Raw genomic sequence first — 13,951 nt, forward strand, 5'->3', positions numbered from 1 at the left:
ATATCTGATTCCCGGCCTCTGATTCCCCGCCTCTGATTCCCCGCCTCTGATTCCCTGCCTCTGATTCCCCATCTCCGATTCCGCACATCTGATTCCCTTCCTCTGATTCCCCGCCTCTGATACCCCGCCTCTGATTCCCTGCCTCTGATTCCCAACCTCGGATTCCCCACCTCTGATTCCCCATATCTGATTCCCCTCCTCTGTTTCCCCGCCTCTGATTCCCCGCCTCTGATTCCCAACTCTGATTCCCCGCCTCTGATTCCCCAGCTCTGATTCCCCGTGTTTGATTCCCTGCCTCTGATTCCCTGCCCTGATTCCCCATCTCTGTTTCACCGCCTTTGATTCGCCACCTCTGATTCCCCATATCTGATTCCCCGCCTCTGTTTCCCCGACTCTGATTCCCTGCCTCTGATTCCCAACCTCTGATTCCACACCTCTGATTCCCCATATCTGATTCCCCGCCTCTATTTCCCCATATCTGATTCGCAGCCTCTGATTCCCCAACTCTGATTCCCCGCCTCTGATTCCCCAGCTCTGATTCCCCGACTCTGATTCCCGGAGTCCGATTCCCTGCCTCTGATTCCCCGCCTCTGATTCCCCATCTCTGATTCCCCGCCTCCGATTCCCCGTGTCTGATTCCCTGCCTCTGATTCCCCGCCTCTGATTCCCCGCCTCTGATTCCCTGCCACTGATTCCCTGCCCCTGATTCCACAATTCTGATTCCCCATATCTGATTCCCCGCCTCTGTTTCCCCGCCTCTGATTCCCCGCCACTGATTCCCCATATCTGATTCCCTGCCTCTGATTCCCCAACTCTGATTCACCGCCTCTGATTCCCCAGCTCTGAATCCCCGCCTCTGATTCCCCGCGTCTGATTCCCTGCCTCTGATTCCCCGCCTTGATTCCCCATCTCTGATTCACAACCTGTGATTCCCCACCTCTGATTCCCTATATTTGATTCCCCGCCTCTGTTTCCCCGCCTCTGATTCGCAACCTCTAATTCCCCACCTCTGATTCCCCATATCTGATTCCCCGCCTCTGTTATTCTGCCTCTGATTCCCGGCCTCTGTTTCCCCATATCTGATTCCCCTCCTCTGATTCCCCAACTCTGATTCCCCACCTCTGATTCCCCAGCTCTGATTCCCCGCCTTTTATTCCCGGCCTCTGATTCCCTGCCACTGATTCCCCGCCCCTGATTCCCCACCTCTGATTCCCCATATCTGATTCCCCGCCTCTGTTTCCCCAGCTCTGATTCCCCGCCTCTGATTCCCGGCGTCCGATTCCCTGCCTCTGATTCCCCGCCTCTGATTCCCCATCTCTGATTCACCACCTCTGATTCCCCGCCTCTGATTCCCCAGCTCTGATTCCCCGCCTCTGATTCCCGGCGTCCGATTCCCTGCCTCTGATTCCCCGCCTCTGATTCCCCATCTCTGATTCACCACCTCTGATTCCCCACCTCTGATTCCCCATATCTAATTCCCCGCCTCTGTTTTCCCGCCTCTGATTCCCCGCCTGTTTCCCCATATCTGATTCCCCGCCTCTGAATCCCCAACTCTGATTCCCTGCCTCAGATTCCCCAGCTCTGATTCCCCGCCTTTGATTCACCCCGTCTGATTCCCAGCCTCTGAATCCCCGTGTCTGATTTCCTGCCTCTGATTCCCCGCCTCTGATTCCCCATCTCTGATTCACCGCCTCTGATTTCCCACCTCTGATTCCCCATCTCTGATTCCGCACATCCAATTCCCTGCCTCTGATTCCCCAACTCTGATTCCCCACATCTGATTCCCCAGCTCTGATTCCCCGCCTCAGATTCCCCGCGTCTGATTCCCTGCCTCTGATTCCCCACCTCTGATTCCCTGCCTCTGATTCCCCATATCTGATTCCCCGCCTCTGATTCCCCAACTCTGATTCCCCGCTTCTGATTCCCCAGCTCTGAATCCCCGACTCTGATTCCCCGAGTCTGACTCCCTGCCTCTGATTCCCCGCCTCTAATTCCCCATCTGTGATTCACAACCTCTGATGCCCCACCTCTGATTCCCCATATCTGATTCCCCGCCTCTGTTTCCCCGCCTCTGATTCCCCGCCTCTGATTCCCCATATCTGATTCCCCGCCTCTGATTGCCCACCTCTGATTCCCCGCGTCTGATTCACTGCCTCTGATTCCCCGCCTCTGATTCCCCATATCTGATTCACCACCTCTCATTCCCGCCCTCTGATTCCCCATCTCTGATTCCGCACATCCGATTCCCTGCCTATGATTCCCCACCTCTGATTCCCGCCTCTGATTCCCCATATCTGATTCCCTGCCTCTGTTTCCCCGCCTCTGATTCCCCACCTCTGTTTCCCCATATCTGATTCCCCGCCTCTGATTCCCCATCTCTAATACCCTGCCTCTGATTCCCCAGCTCTGATTCCCCGCCTCTGATTCCCCGCATCAGATTCCCTGCCTCTGATTCCCCGCCTCTGATTCCAGGCCTCTGATTCCCAGCATCTGATTCCGGCCTCTGATTCCCGGCCTCTGATTCACTGCTTCTGATTCTGATTCCCTGCCTCTGATTCCCCATCTCTGATTCCGCACATCTGATTCCCTGCCTCTGATTCCCCACCTCTGATTCCCCATATCTGATTCCCCAACTCTGATTCCCCTCCTCTAATTCGCCAGCTATGATTCCCCGCCTCTGATTCCCCGCCTCTGATTCCCTGCGTCTGATTCCCTGCCTCTGATTCCCAGCCTCTGATTCCCCTTTTCTGATTCACCACCTCTGAATCCCCACCTCTGATTCCCCATCTCTGATTCCGCACATCCGATTCCCTGCCTCTGATTCCCCGCCTCTGATTCCCCGCCTCTGATTCGCAACCTCAAATTCCCCACCTCTGATTCCCCATATCTGATTCCCCGCCTCTGTTTCCCTGCCTCTGATTCCCGGCCTCTGTTTTCCCATATCTGATTCCCCTCCTCTGATTCCCCAACTCTGATTCCCCGCCTCTGATTCCCCAGCTCTGATTCCCCGCCTTTTATTCCCGGCCTCTGATTCCCTGCCACTGATTCCCCGCCCCTGATTCCCCACCTCTGATTCCCCATATCTGATTCCCCGCCTCTGTTTCCCCAGCTCTGATTCCCCACCTCTGATTCCCCAGCTCTGATTCCCTGCCACTGATTCCCCGCCCCTGATTCCCCACCTCTGATTCCCCATATCTGATTCCCCGCCTCTGTTTCCCCACCTCTGATTCCCTGCCTCTGATTCCCTGCCCTGATTCCCCATCTCTGTTTCACCGCCTTTGATTCGCCAACTCTGATTCCCCATATCTGATTCCCCGCCTCTGTTTCCCCGCCTCTGATTCCCTGCCTCTGATTCCCAACCTCTGATTCCACACCTCTGATTCCCCATATCTGATTCCCCGCCTCTATTTCCCCATATCTGATTCCCCGCCTCTGATTCCCCAACTCTGATTCCCCGCCTCTGATTCCCCAGCTCTGATTCCCCGCCTCTGATTCCCGGCGTCCGATTCCCTGCCTCTGATTCCCCGCCTCTGATTCACCATCTCTGATTCCCCGCCTCTGATTCCCCGTGTCTGATTCCCTGCCTCTGATTGCCCGGCTCAGATTCCCCGCCTCTGATTCCCTGCCACTGATTCCCTGCCCCTGATTCCCCACCTCTGATTCCCCATATCTGATTCCCCGCCTCTGTTTCCCCGCCTCTGATTCCCCGCCTCTGATTCCCCATATCTGATTCCCTGCCTCTGATTCCCCAACTCTGATTCCCCGCCTCTGATTCCCCGCCTGTTTCCCCATATCTGATTCCCCGCCTCTGAATCCCCAACTCTGATTCCCTGCCTCAGATTCCCCAGCTCTGATTCCCCGCCTTTGATTCACCCCGTCTGATTCCCAGCCTCTGAATCCCCGTGTCTGATTTCCTGCCTCTGATTCCCCGCCTCTGATTCCCCATCTCTGATTCACCGCCTCTGATTTCCCACCTCTGATTCCCCATCTCTGATTCCGCACATCCAATTCCCTGCCTCTGATTCCCCAACTCTGATTCCCCACATCTGATTCCCCAGCTCTGATTCCCCGCCTCAGATTCCCCGCGTCTGATTCCCTGCCTCTGATTCCCCACCTCTGATTCCCTGCCTCTGATTCCCCATATCTGATTCCCCGCCTCTGATTCCCCAACTCTGATTCCCCGCTTCTGATTCCCCAGCTCTGAATCCCCGACTCTGATTCCCCGAGTCTGACTCCCTGCCTCTGATTCCCCGCCTCTAATTCCCCATCTGTGATTCACAACCTCTGATGCCCCACCTCTGATTCCCCATATCTGATTCCCCGCCTCTGTTTCCCCGCCTCTGATTCCCCGCCTCTGATTCCCCATATCTGATTCCCCGCCTCTGATTGCCCACCTCTGATTCCCCGCGTCTGATTCACTGCCTCTGATTCCCCGCCTCTGATTCCCCATATCTGATTCACCACCTCTCATTCCCGCCCTCTGATTCCCCATCTCTGATTCCGCACATCCGATTCCCTGCCTATGATTCCCCACCTCTGATTCCCGCCTCTGATTCCCCATATCTGATTCCCTGCCTCTGTTTCCCCGCCTCTGATTCCCCACCTCTGTTTCCCCATATCTGATTCCCCGCCTCTGATTCCCCATCTCTAATACCCTGCCTCTGATTCCCCAGCTCTGATTCCCCGCCTCTGATTCCCCGCATCAGATTCCCTGCCTCTGATTCCCCGCCTCTGATTCCAGGCCTCTGATTCCCAGCATCTGATTCCGGCCTCTGATTCCCGGCCTCTGATTCCCTGCTTCTGATTCTGATTCCCTGCCTCTGATTCCCCATCTCTGATTCCGCACATCTGATTCCCTGCCTCTGATTCCCCACCTCTGATTCCCCATATCTGATTCCCCAACTCTGATTCCCCTCCTCTAATTCGCCAGCTATGATTCCCCGCCTCTGATTCCCCGCCTCTGACTCCCTGCGTCTGATTCCCTGCCTCTGATTCCCAGCCTCTGATTCCCCTTTTCTGATTCACCACCTCTGAATCCCCACCTCTGATTCCCCATCTCTGATTCCGCACATCCGATTCCCTGCCTCTGATCCCCGCCTCTGATTCCCCGCCTCTGATTCGCAACCTCAAATTCCCCACCTCTGATTCCCCATATCTGATTCCCCGCCTCTGTTTCCCTGCCTCTGATTCCCGGCCTCTGTTTTCCCATATCTGATTCCCCTCCTCTGATTCCCCAACTCTGATTCCCCGCCTCTGATTCCCCAGCTCTGATTCCCCGCCTTTTATTCCCGGCCTCTGATTCCCTGCCACTGATTCCCCGCCCCTGATTCCCCACCTCTGATTCCCCATATCTGATTCCCCGCCTCTGTTTCCCCAGCTCTGATTCCCCACCTCTGATTCCCCAGCTCTGATTCCCTGCCACTGATTCCCCGCCCCTGATTCCCCACCTCTGATTCCCCATATCTGATTCCCCGCCTCTGTTTCCCCACCTCTGATTCCCTGCCTCTGATTCCCTGCCCTGATTCCCCATCTCTGTTTCACCCTTTGATTCGCCAACTCTGATTCCCCATATCTGATTCCCCGCCTCTGTTTCCCCGCCTCTGATTCCCTGCCTCTGATTCCCAACCTCTGATTCCACACCTCTGATTCCCCATATCTGATTCCCCGCCTCTATTTCCCCATATCTGATTCCCCGCCTCTGATTCCCCAACTCTGATTCCCCGCCTCTGATTCCCCAGCTCTGATTCCCCGCTTCTGATTCCCGGCGTCCGATTCCCTGCCTCTGATTCCCCGCCTCTGATTCACCATCTCTGATTCCCCGCCTCTGATTCCCCGTGTCTGATTCCCTGCCTCTGATTGCCCGGCTCAGATTCCCCGCCTCTGATTCCCTGCCACTGATTCCCTGCCCCTGATTCCCCACCTCTGATTCCCCATATCTGATTCCCCGCCTCTGTTTCCCCGCCTCTGATTCCCCGCCTCTGATTCCCCATATCTGATTCCCTGCCTCTGATTCCCCAACTCTGATTCCCCGCCTCTGATTCCCCAGCTCTGAATCCCCGCCTCTGATTCCCCGCGTCTGATTCCCTCCCTCTGATTCCCCGCCTCTGATTCCCTGCGTCTGATTCCCTGCCTCTGATTCCCAGCCTCTGATTCCCCTTTTCTGATTCACCACCTCTGAATCCCCACCTCTGATTCCCCATCTCTGATTCCGCACATCCGATTCCCTGCCTCTGATTCCCCGCCTCTGATTCCCCGCCTCTGATTCGCAACCTCAAATTCCCCACCTCTGATTCCCCATATCTGATTCCCCGCCTCTGTTTCCCTGCCTCTGATTCCCGGCCTCTGTTTTCCCATATCTGATTCCCCTCCTCTGATTCCCCAACTCTGATTCCCCGCCTCTGATTCCCCAGCTCTGATTCCCCGCCTTTTATTCCCGGCCTCTGATTCCCTGCCACTGATTCCCCGCCCCTGATTCCCCACCTCTGATTCCCCATATCTGATTCCCCGCCTCTGTTTCCCAAGCTCTGATTCCCCACCTCTGATTCCCCAGCTCTGATTCCCTGCCACTGATTCCCCGCCCCTGATTCCCCACCTCTGATTCCCCATATCTGATTCCCCGCCTCTGTTTCCCCACCTCTGATTCCCTGCCTCTGATTCCCTGCCCTGATTCCCCATCTCTGTTTCACCGCCTTTGATTCGCCAACTCTGATTCCCCATATCTGATTCCCCGCCTCTGTTTCCCCGCCTCTGATTCCCTGCCTCTGATTCCCAACCTCTGATTCCACACCTCTGATTCCCCATATCTGATTCCCCGCCTCTATTTCCCCATATCTGATTCCCCGCCTCTGATTCCCCAACTCTGATTCCCCGCCTCTGATTCCCCAGCTCTGATTCCCCGCCTCTGATTCCCGGCGTCCGATTCCCTGCCTCTGATTCCCCGCCTCTGATTCACCATCTCTGATTCCCCGCCTCTGATTCCCCGTGTCTGATTCCCTGCCTCTGATTGCCCGGCTCAGATTCCCCGCCTCTGATTCCCTGCCACTGATTCCCTGCCCCTGATTCCCCACCTCTGATTCCCCATATCTGATTCCCCGCCTCTGTTTCCCCGCCTCTGATTCCCCGCCTCTGATTCCCCATATCTGATTCCCTCCCTCTGATTCCCCAACTCTGATTCCCCGCCTCTGATTCCCCGCCTGTTTCCCCATATCTGATTCCCCGCCTCTGAATCCCCAACTCTGATTCCCTGCCTCAGATTCCCCAGCTCTGATTCCCCGCCTTTGATTCACCCCGTCTGATTCCCAGCCTCTGAATCCCCGTGTCTGATTTCCTGCCTCTGATTCCCCGCCTCTGATTCCCCATCTCTGATTCACCGCCTCTGATTTCCCACCTCTGATTCCCCATCTCTGATTCCGCACATCCAATTCCCTGCCTCTGATTCCCCAACTCTGATTCCCCACATCTGATTCCCCAGCTCTGATTCCCCGCCTCAGATTCCCCGCGTCTGATTCCCTGCCTCTGATTCCCCACCTCTGATTCCCTGCCTCTGATTCCCCATATCTGATTCCCCGCCTCTGATTCCCCAACTCTGATTCCCCGCTTCTGATTCCCCAGCTCTGAATCCCCGACTCTGATTCCCCGAGTCTGACTCCCTGCCTCTGATTCCCCGCCTCTAATTCCACATCTGTGATTCACAACCTCTGATGCCCCACCTCTGATTCCCCATATCTGATTCCCCGCCTCTGTTTCCCCGCCTCTGATTCCCCGCCTCTGATTCCCCATATCTGATTCCCCGCCTCTGATTGCCCACCTCTGATTCCCCGCGTCTGATTCACTGCCTCTGATTCCCCGCCTCTGATTCCCCATATCTGATTCACCACCTCTCATTCCCGCCCTCTGATTCCCCATCTCTGATTCCGCACATCCGATTCCCTGCCTATGATTCCCCACCTCTGATTCCCGCCTCTGATTCCCCATATCTGATTCCCTGCCTCTGTTTCCCCGCCTCTGATTCCCCACCTCTGTTTCCCCATATCTGATTCCCCGCCTCTGATTCCCCATCTCTAATACCCTGCCTCTGATTCCCCAGCTCTGATTCCCCGCCTCTGATTCCCCGCATCAGATTCCCTGCCTCTGATTCCCCGCCTCTGATTCCAGGCCTCTGATTCCCAGCATCTGATTCCGGCCTCTGATTCCCGGCCTCTGATTCCCTGCTTCTGATTCTGATTCCCTGCCTCTGATTCCCCATCTCTGATTCCGCACATCTGATTCCCTGCCTCTGATTCCCCACCTCTGATTCCCCATATCTGATTCCCCAACTCTGATTCCCCTCCTCTAATTCGCCAGCTATGATTCCCCGCCTCTGATTCCCCGCCTCTGACTCCCTGCGTCTGATTCCCTGCCTCTGATTCCCAGCCTCTGATTCCCCTTTTCTGATTCACCACCTCTGAATCCCCACCTCTGATTCCCCATCTCTGATTCCGCACATCCGATTCCCTGCCTCTGATTCCCCGCCTCTGATTCCCCGCCTCTGATTCGCAACCTCAAATTCCCCACCTCTGATTCCCCATATCTGATTCCCCGCCTCTGTTTCCCTGCCTCTGATTCCCGGCCTCTGTTTTCCCATATCTGATTCCCCTCCTCTGATTCCCCAACTCTGATTCCCCGCCTCTGATTCCCCAGCTCTGATTCCCCGCCTTTTATTCCCGGCCTCTGATTCCCTGCCACTGATTCCCCGCCCCTGATTCCCCACCTCTGATTCCCCATATCTGATTCCCCGCCTCTGTTTCCCCAGCTCTGATTCCCCACCTCTGATTCCCCAGCTCTGATTCCCTGCCACTGATTCCCCGCCCCTGATTCCCCACCTCTGATTCCCCATATCTGATTCCCCGCCTCTGTTTCCCCAGCTCTGATTCCCTGCCTCTGATTCCCTGCCCTGATTCCCCATCTCTGTTTCACCCTTTGATTCGCCAACTCTGATTCCCCATATCTGATTCCCCGCCTCTGTTTCCCCGCCTCTGATTCCCTGCCTCTGATTCCCAACCTCTGATTCCACACCTCTGATTCCCCATATCTGATTCCCCGCCTCTATTTCCCCATATCTGATTCCCCGCCTCTGATTCCCCAACTCTGATTCCCCGCCTCTGATTCCCCAGCTCTGATTCCCCGCCTCTGATTCCCGGCGTCCGATTCCCTGCCTCTGATTCCCCGCCTCTGATTCACCATCTCTGATTCCCCGCCTCTGATTCCCCGTGTCTGATTCCCTGCCTCTGATTGCCCGGCTCAGATTCCCCGCCTCTGATTCCCTGCCACTGATTCCCTGCCCCTGATTCCCCACCTCTGATTCCCCATATCTGATTCCCCGCCTCTGTTTCCCCGCCTCTGATTCCCCGCCTCTGATTCCCCATATCTGATTCCCTGCCTCTGATTCCCCAACTCTGATTCCCCGCCTCTGATTCCCCAGCTCTGAATCCCCGCCTCTGATTCCCCGCGTCTGATTCCCTCCCTCTGATTCCCCGCCTTGATTCCCCATCTCTGATTCACAACCTCTGATTCCCCACCTCTGATTCCCCATATCTGATTCCCCGCCTCTGTTTCCCCGCCTCTGATTCCCCATATCTGATTCCCCGGCTCTGATTGCCCACCTCTGATTCCCCGCCTATGATTCGCCAGCTCTGATTCCCCGCCTCTGAATCCCCGCATCTGATTCCCTGCCTCTGATTCCCCGCCTCTGATTCCCCATCTCTGATTCACCGCCTTTGATTCGCCACCTCTGATTCCCCATATCTGATTCCCCACCTCTGTTTCCCCGCCTGTGATTCCCCGCCTCTGATTCTCCATATCTCATTCCCCGCCTCTGAATCCCCATCTCTGATTCCCAGACTCTGAATCCCCACCTCTGATTCCCCATAGCTGATTCACCACCTCTCATTCCCGGCCTCTGATTCCCCATCTCTGATTCCGCACATCCGATTCCCTGCCTATGATTCCCCACCTCTGATTCCCGCCTCTGATTCCCCATATCTGATTCCCGGCCTCTGATTCCCGGCCTCTGATTCCCCGCTTCTGATTCTGATTCCCTGCCTCTGATTCCCCATCTCTGATTCCGCACATCTGATTCCCTGCCTCTGATTCCCCACCTCTGATTCCCCATATCTGATTCCCCGCCTCTGTTTCCCCGCCTCTGATTCCCCGCCTCTGTTTCCCCATATCTAATTCCCCACCTCTGATGCCCCAACTCTGATTCCCCACCTCTGATTCCCCAGCTCTGATTCCCCACCTCTGATTCCCCAGCTCTGATTCCCCGCCTCAGATTCCCCGCGCCTGATTCCCTGCCTCTGATTCCCCGCCTCTGATTCCCTGCCTCTGATTCCCCATATCTGATTCCCCGCCTCTGATTCCCCAACTCTGATTCCCCGCTTCTGATTCCCCAGCTCTGAATCCACGACTCTGAATCCCCGAGTCTGATTCCCTGCCTCTGATTCCCCGCCTCTAATTCCCCATCTGTGATTCACAACCTCTGATGCCCCACCTCTGATTCCCCATATCTGATTCCCCGCCTCTGTTTCCCCGCCTCTGATTCCCCGCCTCTGATTCCCCATATCTGATTCCCCGCCTCTGATTGCCCACCTCTGATTCCCCGCGTCTGATTCACTGCCTCTGATTCCCCGCCTCTGATTCCCCATATCTGATTCACCACCTCTCATTCCCGGCCTCTGATTCCCCATCTCTGATTCCGCACATCCGATTCCCTGCCTATGATTCCCCACCTCTGATTCCCGCCTCTGATTCCCCATATCTGATTCCCTGCCTCTGTTTCCCCGCCTCTGATTCCCCACCTCTGTTTCCCCATATCTGATTCCCCGCCTCTGATTCCCCAACTCTAATACCCTGCCTCTGATTCCCCAGCTCTGATTCCCCGCCTCTGATTCCCCGCATCAGATTCCCTGCCTCTGATTCCCCGCCTCTGATTCCAGGCCTCTGATTCCCAGCATCTGATTCCGGCCTCTGATTCCCGGCCTCTGATTCCCTGCTTCTGATTCTGATTCCCTGCCTCTGATTCCCCATCTCTGATTCCGCACATCTGATTCCCTTCCTCTGATTCCCCACCTCTGATTCCCCATATCTGATTCCCCAACTCTGAATCCCCTCCTCTAATTCGCCAGCTATGATTCCCCGCCTCTGATTCCCCGCCTCTGATTCCCTGCGTCTGATTCCCTGCCTCTGATTCCCAGCCTCTGATTCCCCTTTTCTGATTCACCACCTCTGAATCCCCACCTCTGATTCCCCATCTCTGATTCCGCACATCCGATTCCCTGCCTCTGATTCCCCGCCTCTGATTCCCCGCCTCTGATTCGCAACCTCAAATTCCCCACGTCTGATTCCCCATATCTGATTCCCCGCCTCTGTTTCCCTGCCTCTGATTCCCGGCCTCTGTTTCCCCATATCTGATTCCCCTCCTCTGATTCCCCAACTCTGATTCCCTGCCTCTGATTCCCCAGCTCTGATTCCCCGCCTTTTATTCCCGGCCTCTGATTCCCTGCCACTGATTCCCCGCCCCTGATTCCCCACCTCTGATTCCCCATATCTTATTCCCCGCCTCTGTTTCCCCAGCTCTGATTCCCCACCTCTGATTCCCCAGCTCTGATTCCCTGCCACTGATTCCCCGCCCCTGATTCCCCACCTCTGATTCCCCATATCTGATTCCCCGCCTCTGTTTCCCCAGCTCTGATTCCCTGCCTCTGATTCCCTGCCCTGATTCCCCATCTCTGTTTCACCGCCTTTGATTCGCCACCTCTGATTCCCCATATCTGATTCCCCGCCTCTGTTTCCCCGCCTCTGATTCCCTGCCTCTGATTCCCAACCTCTGATTCCACACCTCTGATTCCCCATATCTGATTCCCCGCCTCTATTTCCCCATATCTGATTCCCTGCCTCTGATTCCCCATCTCTGATTCCGCACATCTGATTCCCTGCCTCTGATTCCCCACCTCTGATTCCCCATATCTGATTCCCCGCCTCTGTTTCCCCGCCTCTGATTCCCCGCCTCTGTTTCCCCATATCTAATTCCCCACCTCTGATGCCCCAACTCTGATTCCCCACCTCTGATTCCCCAGCTCTGATTCCCCACCTCTGATTCCCCAGCTCTGATTCCCCGCCTCAGATTCCCCGCGCCTGATTCCCTGCCTCTGATTCCCCGCCTCTGATTCCCTGCCTCTGATTCCCCATATCTGATTCCCCGCCTCTGATTCCCCAACTCTGATTCCCCGCTTCTGATTCCCCAGCTCTGAATCCACGACTCTGAATCCCCGAGTCTGATTCCCTGCCTCTGATTCCCCGCCTCTAATTCCCCATCTGTGATTCACAACCTCTGATGCCCCACCTCTGATTCCCCATATCTGATTCCCCGCCTCTGTTTCCCCGCCTCTGATTCCCCGCCTCTGATTCCCCATATCTGATTCCCCGCCTCTGATTGCCCACCTCTGATTCCCCGCGTCTGATTCACTGCCTCTGATTCCCCGCCTCTGATTCCACATATCTGATTCACCACCTCTCATTCCCGGCCTCTGATTCCCCATCTCTGATTCCGCACATCCGATTCCCTGCCTATGATTCCCCACCTCTGATTCCCGCCTCTGATTCCCCATATCTGATTCCCTGCCTCTGTTTCCCCGCCTCTGATTCCCCACCTCTGTTTCCCCATATCTGATTCCCCGCCTCTGATTCCCCAACTCTAATACCCTGCCTCTGATTCCCCAGCTCTGATTCCCCGCCTCTGATTCCCCGCATCAGATTCCCTGCCTCTGATTCCCCGCCTCTGATTCCAGGCCTCTGATTCCCAGCATCTGATTCCGGCCTCTGATTCCCGGCCTCTGATTCCCTGCTTCTGATTCTGATTCCCTGCCTCTGATTCCCCATCTCTGATTCCGCACATCTGATTCCCTTCCTCTGATTCCCCACCTCTGATTCCCCATATCTGATTCCCCAACTCTGAATCCCCTCCTCTAATTCGCCAGCTATGATTCCCCGCCTCTGATTCCCCGCCTCTGATTCCCTGCGTCTGATTCCCTGCCTCTGATTCCCAGCCTCTGATTCCCCTTTTCTGATTCACCACCTCTGAATCCCCACCTCTGATTCCCCATCTCTGATTCCGCACATCCGATTCCCTGCCTCTGATTCCCCGCCTCTGATTCCCCGCCTCTGATTCGCAACCTCAAATTCCCCACGTCTGATTCCCCATATCTGATTCCCCGCCTCTGTTTCCCTGCCTCTGATTCCCGGCCTCTGTTTCCCCATATCTGATTCCCCTCCTCTGATTCCCCAACTCTGATTCCCTGCCTCTGATTCCCCAGCTCTGATTCCCCGCCTTTTATTCCCGGCCTCTGATTCCCTGCCACTGATTCCCCGCCCCTGATTCCCCACCTCTGATTCCCCATATCTTATTCCCCGCCTCTGTTTCCCCAGCTCTGATTCCCCACCTCTGATTCCCCAGCTCTGATTCCCTGCCACTGATTCCCCGCCCCTGATTCCCCACCTCTGATTCCCCATATCTGATTCCCCGCCTCTGTTTCCCCAGCTCTGATTCCCTGCCTCTGATTCCCTGCCCTGATTCCCCATCTCTGTTTCACCGCCTTTGATTCGCCACCTCTGATTCCCCATATCTGATTCCCCGCCTCTGTTTCCCCGCCTCTGATTCCCTGCCTCTGATTCCCAACCTCTGATTCCACACCTCTGATTCCCCATATCTGATTCCCCGCCTCTATTTCCCCATATCTGATTCCCCGCCTCTGATTCCCCAACTCTGATTCCCCGCCTCTGATTCCCCAGCTCTGATTCCCCGCCTCTGATTCCCGACGTCCGATTCCCTGCCTCTGATTCCCCGCCTCTGATTCACCATCTCTGATTCCCCGCCTCTGATTCCCCGTGTCTGATTCCCTGCCTCTGATTCCCCGGC

This window comes from Narcine bancroftii, unplaced genomic scaffold (assembly GCF_036971445.1).
Source record: "Narcine bancroftii isolate sNarBan1 unplaced genomic scaffold, sNarBan1.hap1 Scaffold_151, whole genome shotgun sequence".
Classification (NCBI taxonomy): Eukaryota; Metazoa; Chordata; class Chondrichthyes; order Torpediniformes; family Narcinidae; genus Narcine; species Narcine bancroftii.